This window comes from Elgaria multicarinata, chromosome 23 (genome assembly GCF_023053635.1).
Source record: "Elgaria multicarinata webbii isolate HBS135686 ecotype San Diego chromosome 23, rElgMul1.1.pri, whole genome shotgun sequence".
NCBI classification, from domain to species: domain Eukaryota; kingdom Metazoa; phylum Chordata; class Lepidosauria; order Squamata; family Anguidae; genus Elgaria; species Elgaria multicarinata.
The window spans coordinates 7,956,219-7,965,930 of NC_086193.1; the positions used below are offsets into that span (position 1 = coordinate 7,956,219).

At 46.7% G+C, this 9,712-nt stretch overlaps 1 long non-coding RNA gene across 1 annotated transcript; it reads left to right on the forward strand.

Annotated features, from left to right (window-relative positions):
• The first annotated feature begins 49 nt into the window (after positions 1–49).
• Positions 50–8,021, forward strand: LOC134413138 (uncharacterized). Its single transcript, XR_010026453.1, has 2 exons — positions 50–226; positions 6,081–8,021. It is a non-coding gene; the product is annotated as an uncharacterized LOC134413138 (long non-coding RNA).
• Positions 8,022–9,712: the final 1,691 nt, after the last annotated feature.

The following is a 9,712-nucleotide window of genomic DNA, read 5'->3' on the forward strand; positions in this document are numbered from 1 at the left end:
CTGGAACTGGCGCAACGCGCGCAAAAAAGAGCCCGGAGCCAGCCAGCCCGGCCCGCGCCGCCCCCTGCCCCGGAGCGCGCTCCGGCCGCGCTCCCGGGCAGGAGAGCAGCCGTCGCCCAAGCCCCAAACCCAGGAGGGATCGCCACGCGGGGACAACCGGCAGGCCCCAGCCACGGACACTTCGGGACGTTTTCCGGCTGTTTTCAAGAAGTTTTAATCCTGTACGGTATGTTTTAATCCGTGTTAAGGTGTATTTTATATCATGTTTCCATACTGTTGGCTTTATACTTTGAATGGTTTTAGGTTTTGTGAACCGCCCAGGGAACATCGGCTATTGGGCGGTATAAAAATGCAAATTTATTTATTTATTTATTTTATTTATTACATTTTTATACCGCCCAATAGCCGAAGCTCTCTGGGCGGTTCACAAAAATGAAAACCATAATAAAACAACCAACAGGTTAAAAGCACAAATACAAAATACAGTATAAAAAGCACCACCAGGATAAAAACCACGCAGCAGAATTGATATAAAATTAAAATACAGAGTTAAAACAATAAAATTTAAATTTAAGTTAAAATTAAGTGTTAAAATACAGAGAGAATGAAAAGGTCTTGACGAAAGGAGTACAGTGTAGGCGCCAGGCGGACCTCTCTGGGGAGCTCGTTCCACAACCGGGGTGCCACAGCGGAGAAGGCCCTCCTCCTAGTAGCCACCTGCCTCACTTCCTTTGGCAGGGGCTCACGGAGAAGGGCCCCTGTAGATAATCTTTAATAATAATAATAATAATAATAATAATAATAATAATAATAATAATAATACAGCTCAGGTCCAGGTTATCTGGAAGACCTGGCCCTCCTCTGTGTGACAACCTTTTAAGTCTTTGAAGAGTGCTCTCATGTCTCCCCTCCATCTTCTCTTCTCCGGGCTAAACCTGCCCAGTTCTTTCAGTCTCTCCCCATAGGGCTTTGTTTCCAGACCCCCTGATCATCCTGGTTGCCCTCTTCTGAACACAAGAGTGGTGACAGGTCAGTGGCCTCCACTGCAGTGGTGGGCAACAGGTTAGCTGAGGGGGCACAGGCGGGGTGGCCAGGTGCCCTACTTTGCAGAGGACAATCCTCATTTTGAAGAGCTGTGCAGTCCAAGTAAAAAAAAAAAAAAACTCTAAGGAGGGAGAGCAGAGGACACTGAGCAGCTCCTGGAGAGCAACGTTTCAGTGCTCACCAGGTCAGTCTTCTCAAACTAGGGCAAGATGGGCTGCATTTCTGTCTGAATGACAGCTGTTACTTGTAAACTTGCATCTATGCTATGATGGGACAAGGGAGAGGGCTTTCTCTGTTGTGGCACCCCGACTGTGGCATGCCCTCCCCTTGGAGGCCTGACTGGTGCCAACGCTGGTTTTATTCCAGCGCCAAGTGAAAACATGGCTTTTTAACAAAGCTTTTAATGGTTGAATTCACTAGGCACATTGTTTTAACTGTTTTAATTGTTTTACTGCTTTTAAATAATACATTGTTTTAACTTGGTTCATGGTTTGTTTTTAGCTGTGCCTATTTATTGCTTTATACTGTATGCTTTTAGCTGTACGCCGCCCTGAGATCTTAATGTTATAGGGCGGGATACAAATGTGTTAAATAAATAAATCTAGACATGCAAATTAGCAATTGTCGATGTTCTGCAGATTGGGGTCTTATGGCTGATTGCTCAAAGCTGGTTTTAGACAGATGTGGTCTCATAGAATCATAGAATCACAGAATAGCAGAGTTGGGAGGGGCCTACGAGGCCATCAAGTCCAACCCCCTGCTCAATGCAGGAATCCACCCTAAAGCATCCCTGACAGATGGTTGTCCAGCTGCCTCTTGAAGGCCTCTAGGGTGGGAGAGCCCACCACCTCCCTAGGTCACTGGTTCCATTGTCGTACTGCTCTAACAGTCAGGAAGTTTTTCCTGATGTCCAGCAATGTCTTTGGCTTAGAATCATAGAACAGTAGAGTTGGAAGGGGCCTACAAGGCCATCAAGTCCAACCCACCACTAAATGCAGGAATCCACCCTAAAGCATCCCTGACAGATGCTTGTCCAGCTGCCTCTTGAATGCCTCTAGTGTGGGAGAGCCCACCACCTCCCTAGGTAACTGGTTCCTTTGTCGTACTGCTCTAACAGTCAGGAAGTTTTTCCTGCTGTCCAGCCGGAATCTGGCTTCCTTTAACTTGAGCCCGTTATTCCGTGTCCTGCACTCTGGGAGGATCGAGAAGAGATCCTGGTCTCTGTGCCTACTGTCCGTCTGCACGTTTCATGGAAATGGTTTTTAAACTTTGTATGCTGTATCTAAATCGTTATAAACCGCCCAGAGAGCTTCAGCTATCGGGCAGGATAGAAATGCAATAAATAAATGATAATGGCAATTTGTGGGTAATGCAGGGCAGCTGTGGCACAGGGCAAGTTGCATGGCACTCAAAGTAATACCCTGGCACACCTTATAGTCAGGAGCTCCCACTCTGTGGTCCACTCAAAGAAAGCTGTAACGCGGTGGCACCGGCACCGGTGGGCATCAGGAGGGCAGAGCAGTGCAGCTGTGCACGTGGGGCCTTTTGGAGTGCTTGACCAGGGCTGGCAGCTCACACAGTCAGGGTCCCTGCGCAGTGGCGCTGTTTGTGATGCGTCGGGGAAAGGGGTTTGGTGAGAAAGTCAGGCGAGGAACAAGCTAGCCGGCAGGGCACCACAGCTGGGGTTGGGATGGAGCAGGAGGAACGGTTAGGGGAACCTGCCACTGCTGGCAACCAGGTGGACCTTTCAGGAAAAAAGAGGATAAAAAGGGACACAGGTTGCACAAATGCAGGGTGACCCTATGGAAAGGAGGACCGGGCTCCTGTATCTTTAACAGTTGTACTGAAAAGGGAATTTCAGCAGGGGTCGTTTCACCAGGTGCTGCCTGCGTGCAAAAGACACCTGCTTAAACATACAGGAGCCCTAAGAACCTCAGAAGTGCCCTGATGCTGGATCAGACCGAGGGTCCATCTAGTCCAGCACTCTGTTCCCACAGTGGCAGAACGCCCAGAAAGGAAAAGGGCTCCAGAGAATATTTAAAATGTATGAATAAGGTTTTCAGAATCAGCTCCTGAAGAAGGATTATTTCTAATCCGAAACGTCGTGCATTCCAGACACAGACAAGAACCATTAAAGATTTTAATAATTTTTAACGGCACCAGAGCTAGTCTCTCAATCCGCGCCCACACTGTGGCCAACCAGCCCTCGGCCAGGGATGAACAAGCAGGACATGGTGCTACAGCACCCTCCCACCCATGTTCCCCAGCAATGGGTGCACACAGGCTTCCTGCCTCGAATACTGGAGATTGCACACAACCATCAGGGCTAGTAGCCATGGATAGCCTTCTCCTCCAGGAATGTATCCAACCCCCTTTGAAAGCCCTGTTCTCCTTTCCATAGGGTCACCCTAACAAATGTCTCATATGCCAGTTCAGATGACTGGATGCACATTTAAATAGAAGCACAGTACATCTCACCCTAGTGGGGAAGACTGCCACCAGGTGAGAGGTGAGCCTGCTGCTCCGTCTGCTCTCGAGGTGCTGCTACCTGTGGACGGGCAACTTCTGTGTCCTGCTGCTGCTTCTCCCTTCCTGAGTGTTTCTTAAGGATCTTTACCTTTACACCTTGGACTGGGCAGCGCTTCAAGTAGAGGATAGAACCCAGGGCCACCTGAGCCCCTGCCACCAGCCCTCCATCTTCCGCCTGAGGTGGCTGCCGCACCCTGCCTCACGATAGAGCTGGCCCTGCTCTCCCTTGCGGTTTAGGATCCCCCCTTGTTCCGGCCCACCGTAAGTCCCTGCAGGATCAGGGGAAGTTAAACCTACCCCACATCGTTCCAGCTCCTTGCACGCTGTCCGAGAAGAAATGTTTGCGTACGGCGGTTTCTTCAGGATGCGGGCAGGCCTGTGTTCGGAGCGTTAGGACCAGGTGATGCTCCTGACGGACTCATTTTAACGGCCTCCTTGAGACAAAGTCCGCAGCTTCCGATGAGGATGCCGCACCCTCAGGCTGGCTGGGTTTTTATGAGCCAATCGAAACTGGGTGGTTGAGTTCTCTTGGTTGAACAGGTCTGGGACTGTGTATAATAAACCAGGATTCATTGAGCCTCTCTCTGTTTGCCAAGAAGGGCTGGCCTGTATTTTTTTTAAAAAAAAAAAAGCCTACGCCCCACTCAGTGGGTTTCTCACCTGCCCAAGGGTCTCTACTTCCCTTGCTCGGCTTCGTCCATTTTCTTCTGCTGCCCCTTACGCCTGGAACGCTCTTTCAGAACATTTGAGAACTACAAGTTCAATTGCAGCTTTTAAAGCTCAGCTAAAAACCTTTCTTTTTCCTAAAGCTTTTAAAACTTGATTTTGCACTGACTTTATACTGTTAGTTTTACCCTACCCTGTGCCTGTTTGGTGCATTCTCTTCCCCTCCTTATTGTTTTATTATGATTTTATTAGAATGTAAGCCTATGCGGCAGGGTCTTGCTATTTACTGTTTTACTCTGTACAGCACCATGTACATTGATGGTGCTATAGAAATAAATAAATAAATAAATAAATAATGGGTTCCGCAAGGAGAATTAGGACTAGTTTGTGATACTGGCATGGAGACAGATTAACTCAGCCTTCGCTGACCTGGTACTTTCCAGATGTGTTGTACTGCAAGTCCCAGCATCCTCAGCCAGCATGGCCAATTGGCCAATTTGCATTTTTAACATGAATTTACCCAAGTTTCGCAAATTCGGACTGTTCTGCAGACTAAAACTCAGCCTTCCTAAATTCGCACATCTACAAAACATGCAAAGAGATTCTCCAATCAAAGCATGTGGTCAAAAATGCCCATCTTAGGGAAAGCCACATTAAAAGTTATGCATTGAAAAAAAGGCAATGTGCGTATTTGGCAAAACCGCCTGCATGTGGAGAGATGCGTGTAAAAATGCTTAGGGATTTTCATGATGGGAATTCTAGTCCAACATATATATCTGGAGGGCACCAGGTTGGGGAACGCTGACTTAAGGCAATAACTGGTCTGTGTTAAGTCAGCTTAATTTTGCATTTCAGGGCACAATCCTATGCATGATTCGACAGGAAAAAAAAGTCCTACAATTTAAACATGCTTAGGATTGCACCCTATAATGTTTAAGAATTTAAGATATTCGTTCCTGGCGCGGTCAGACTGAGCTCCACATAGCTGAAGATTTTATGCTAGAATCTGAGTAGCCAGCAAACCTGAGATGGTCCATGAGAAACTGAATGAAATCTGACTCTTGCTCACCGGTGCCACAGACCTTTGTAGAACCCTCAAGTCAGTGCAATTGCTAACCTGCTGCTGTCATGGCTTTTGGGAGATCTCACTGGGAAAGAACAGATCTCTTTCCCAGGTCCTGCCTGCCGGGGCCATGCTAAGCCTCTTGCCCAGAGATGATTTTTCAGGGTTATGTGAACAAAAGGGATTACGGGACGAGGTTTTGTGTTGCCAAATTACCTGGGACAGGAAAATCACAGAGGTGGAAGCCCCTGCCTCAGGGTTTGGGGATCAATCTCTTTTTGCATCTGAACCAACCTGTCTGACCTGCAACGAGGGTACTAGGAGGTAACAAATAATTTGACTTTGCCCGTTTCTCCTAGTTGCTCTTTTTCCAATCTCAAAATTCAGTTAATTCTGAACGTTAGGATTTTTTTAAAGTTTGCATGAAAATGTGTACAGCTTTTTTGTGTACGTTTCTCCTAATACATGCATTATTGTACACTCTTCTGCCTAATATACACATCTTGGCACACAATTTCCCTAATATAATGCATTTTAAAAAGATGTTATTTTCACCAACATATGCATTTTTGTGTGTACTTTCTCCAGACATATATGCATTTTTTTGGGACAGATTTTGTTTTGTTTTTTAACTTGGAAAACTCTCCTGCAAAATTCAGGGAATAACTCCATATCTTGAAGGACAGCTGAGTTTCAGTTCGCGTATTGGTTCAAAAACACGAAAATAGGTAAGTTTGCATTAAAATGCGAAACAATCAAATTTCTCCCCTGTCTCTAGTAACAAATGCCACTGACCCTAGGGGAGATTCCTCCAGGAACACGGCCCTACTGAGACTGTGATGGAGAAGTCTGGCAAGAGACCCAGCATGGGCAGCAGTTATAACGTCAGGCTAGAAGCGGAAAGAACCAGGTTCGAATCTCACTCCGCCATGAATCTTGCTGGTGACCTTGTGCTGGTTGTGTTCACAGGACTGTTGTGAGAATAAAATGGAGGAGAGCCATGAAGGGTGAGATGGACGTGCAATTCATATTAATTTGTCCAAGGACATGGCTTAAAGGGGAGGGGGGCATGGGAAATCCCAGCTTTCTGGTAATCATTCCTGTAGGATCCATGGATTTGCAGTCACATCTCCCCTTTTGAAGACACGCGCCTCCAAAACATAGCACGTGGAACAACCCTGAGCCATTGGGAAAGGAGTGTCTTGCTGGGCCGGGCTGGGATAGTGGCCGGCTTGCTCTAATTCACATCCCTGCTTGGCCACTAAAAGACCCTCAGGCCCGCCAGCCTGGTCTACCGTACAATGTCGTTGTGAAAAATAAAATGAGCTTACACTGCTGTACTTTGCCCCATGCAACTCCTTGGGAAAAGGATATAAATAAATGTTCGTTTTCGTATTGTTTAGTGTCGGATTTGGGGCAGGGGAGACTTGGGTTCAAAATCCCACCCTTGACTTGGAAACTAGATGGACCTTTGGGGACTGATCCAACAGAGCTCTTTGAACAATCTTATGGTGTTAGAGAAATTCACCATATAGATATCAGTTAACCTGGAGAGCCAAGAACAGAACCTCCATGTTCAGAGGCAGTGTAACTCTAAAAACCAGGTGCTGGGGAGCAGGAGAGGGCGATCCTGCCCTCCTTGTGGTTTTTTCCCAACCTCTTGGCTGATCACAGTTGGAAACAGTTTGCTAGGTTCAAAGGACCCATGTTCCATCTGGTCCAGGGGGCTGTTATGTTTTTAATCTCACAAGGAGACTTTCAGCATAGAATCATAGAATCATAGAATAGCAGAGTTGTCAGGGGCCCACAAGGCCATTGAGTCCAACCCCCTGCTCAATGCAGGAATCCACCCTAAAGCATCCCTGACAGGTGGCTGTCTGGCTGCCTCTTGAGTGCATGTCGCACTCAACCCAGCCTACCTCGCAGGGTTCTTGTGAGGTGAAAAGGGGCCGGCTGACTGTATACTGTGGCTGGGCAGAGTTTTGTAAAGCATCGCTCGCTGTCTTACCTGCCCCTGGGACTCCAAGGCTGCACAGAGGACTTGCCATGGTGGAGTGTATCGGAACATCGCTAGTCACGGAGCAAGGCCTTCTCAGGTCCTCGCTGGGCCTCTGCTGGTGCTGTGAGATACAGGAGTAGCTGCTTTCCAAGTGCCTCTCCTCTTCCAGGACACCCAGTTGCGCAGGCAGCCACGATCCGTCGGGATTCCAAGCCAAACTGAGGAGGAAGCAGAGAGTGCATTAACGTACACACCTGGCCAGGTAAGCTATCTGTTCCACACCCAGTCCTAGACAGAGGCCTCTTCAGTCTCCAGCTCCTCCAGGTGAGAGGCAGCCTGGAAGGAGGAAGAGCGACTTGCACAGTTCCGCAACTGAATGTGGGTCAAAAGCACCGAGGCTCGTGCATGAAGTATCTGCTTTCAGTCCTGTTACATCCGAGAGGCGGAAACGTTTTCCGAAAAAGAAGGACTGATAGAGTTTGTGACACACACAGATTGTAGACCGTTTTAGTGTATGTTAACAACATATGCTGAGTTTATTTTTTAACTGACCCCAGAATAGCTGTTTTGAATGATATTGTTGTTTTTATGCTTTTAAATTTTTGTATATTTGTTTTCAATGTTCACTGTTTTTAACTTTTGTAAACCACCCAGAGAGCTTTGGCTTGGGGCGGTATATAAATGTAATAAATAAATAAATATATGTTCGATGGCATACAATATTTGTGTGCGGGTTTTGTCCTAAGAAATCTCCACCACAACCTCGCAAATAAAGGTATTTGCAACTTAAGAATGACAATTTGCAGAAAGTGTGATAGAAAAGAAACAGTTGCAAAGAAATGCTCACAGATTATGCGCACGGTGTGTGATGTGCTCACATGCCCTGTGCCGTCAGAAAAATGACACGCAAAGCATTGCAAGACGAATGTACGTACAATTGATGAAGGTTGGGGGGGCATTTTGGCAGTGTTTTTATCCACACGCATGTGCGCATCAGCGATGCTGAGGGGAGGGGGCGGGAAGACAACAAACTGAAAGAAATTAAAGTTGTGGCTGCAATTGTGTCTGTATCTGAAGCTTCTAAATGCAGCGGCCAGATTGATAGCTGGAACAGGGAGGTTTGAGCATGTAACACCGATTCTGGCCCGCTTGCATTGGCTGCCTCTATGTTTCCGAGCCCAATTCAAGGTGCTGGTCTTAACCTATAAAGCCCTACATGGCTTGGGACCGCAATACCTGATGGAACGCCTCCCGCGACATGAACCTACCCAAACACTGTGCTCAACATCTAAGGTCCTCCTCCGAGCGCCTCCTCCAAGGAAAGTTTGGAGGGTGGAAACAAGGGAGAGGGCCTTTTCGGTGGTGGCCCCACCGACTGTAGAATGAGCTCCGCGATGAGCCTTGCCTGGAGCCTTTTCTCTTCTCCCAGGCATTTAATAGCATTTAACAACGTTAAGTTTGTTTTTAACAGACCCCAGAACTGTTGTTTTTAAATGGATAATGTTATTTTTATATTGTTGTCTATATATTTCTGATGGTTTTTTAAATTTTGAATACTTTTTTAATGTTTACTGTTTTTAACTGTTGTAAACCACCCAGAGAGCTTCGGCTGTGAAAAAAAAGGAAAGGACCCTCTCGTGCAAGCACTTGAGTCATTGCTGACTCCTAGAGGGACGCCTGCTTTCACTGACGTTTTCTTGGCAGACTTTGTAGCGGGGTGGTTTGCTGTTGCCTTCCCCAGTCGCGGTTCCCTTTCCCCCAGCTAGCTGGGTACTCATTTTACCGACCTCGGAAGGATGGAAGGCTGAGTCCAACTGAGCTGGCTGCCTGAGAACCAGCTTTCACTGGGATCGAACTCAGGCCGTGGGGAGAGTTTCGGCTGCTAAGATCACACAAGGCTTAGAGGTGGGGTGGTATATAAATGTAATAAATAAATTCTATTGATCTTAGGCCATGTCTTATTCAGCAAAAATAATAATAATTGTTTCAAGTTTATTGGAGTACACAAAGTCTCTTTAATAAGGGTTTGTCCAACTTGCACAACTGTTGGAGATGCAATGCACTGAATACTTCTTTAATTCATACATTTTGGCAATGCCCGGTAATTGTCCCCTTTCGGGAGGAGGTTATAGTAAGGATAAACTTTGTATTGAAACAATCTTTAATATGGAAGGCTGTACATGTCCTCCTAAACTATCTACCGGCTTCTTGGAAGCTAACATACGGTCAGCGCAAATGGATTTTCCAAGCCCTTATGACAGCTAAAAGACTTTTATTATTACATTGTAAGGATAAAGGCTCACCTCCCATAATGCAATGGACTGAGGATTTAACAACGCTATCAACATTTGAATGGGTGAAGTACATGGATATTTGGTCACCTTTTTTAGAAACCTTTGTATAATTCTCTT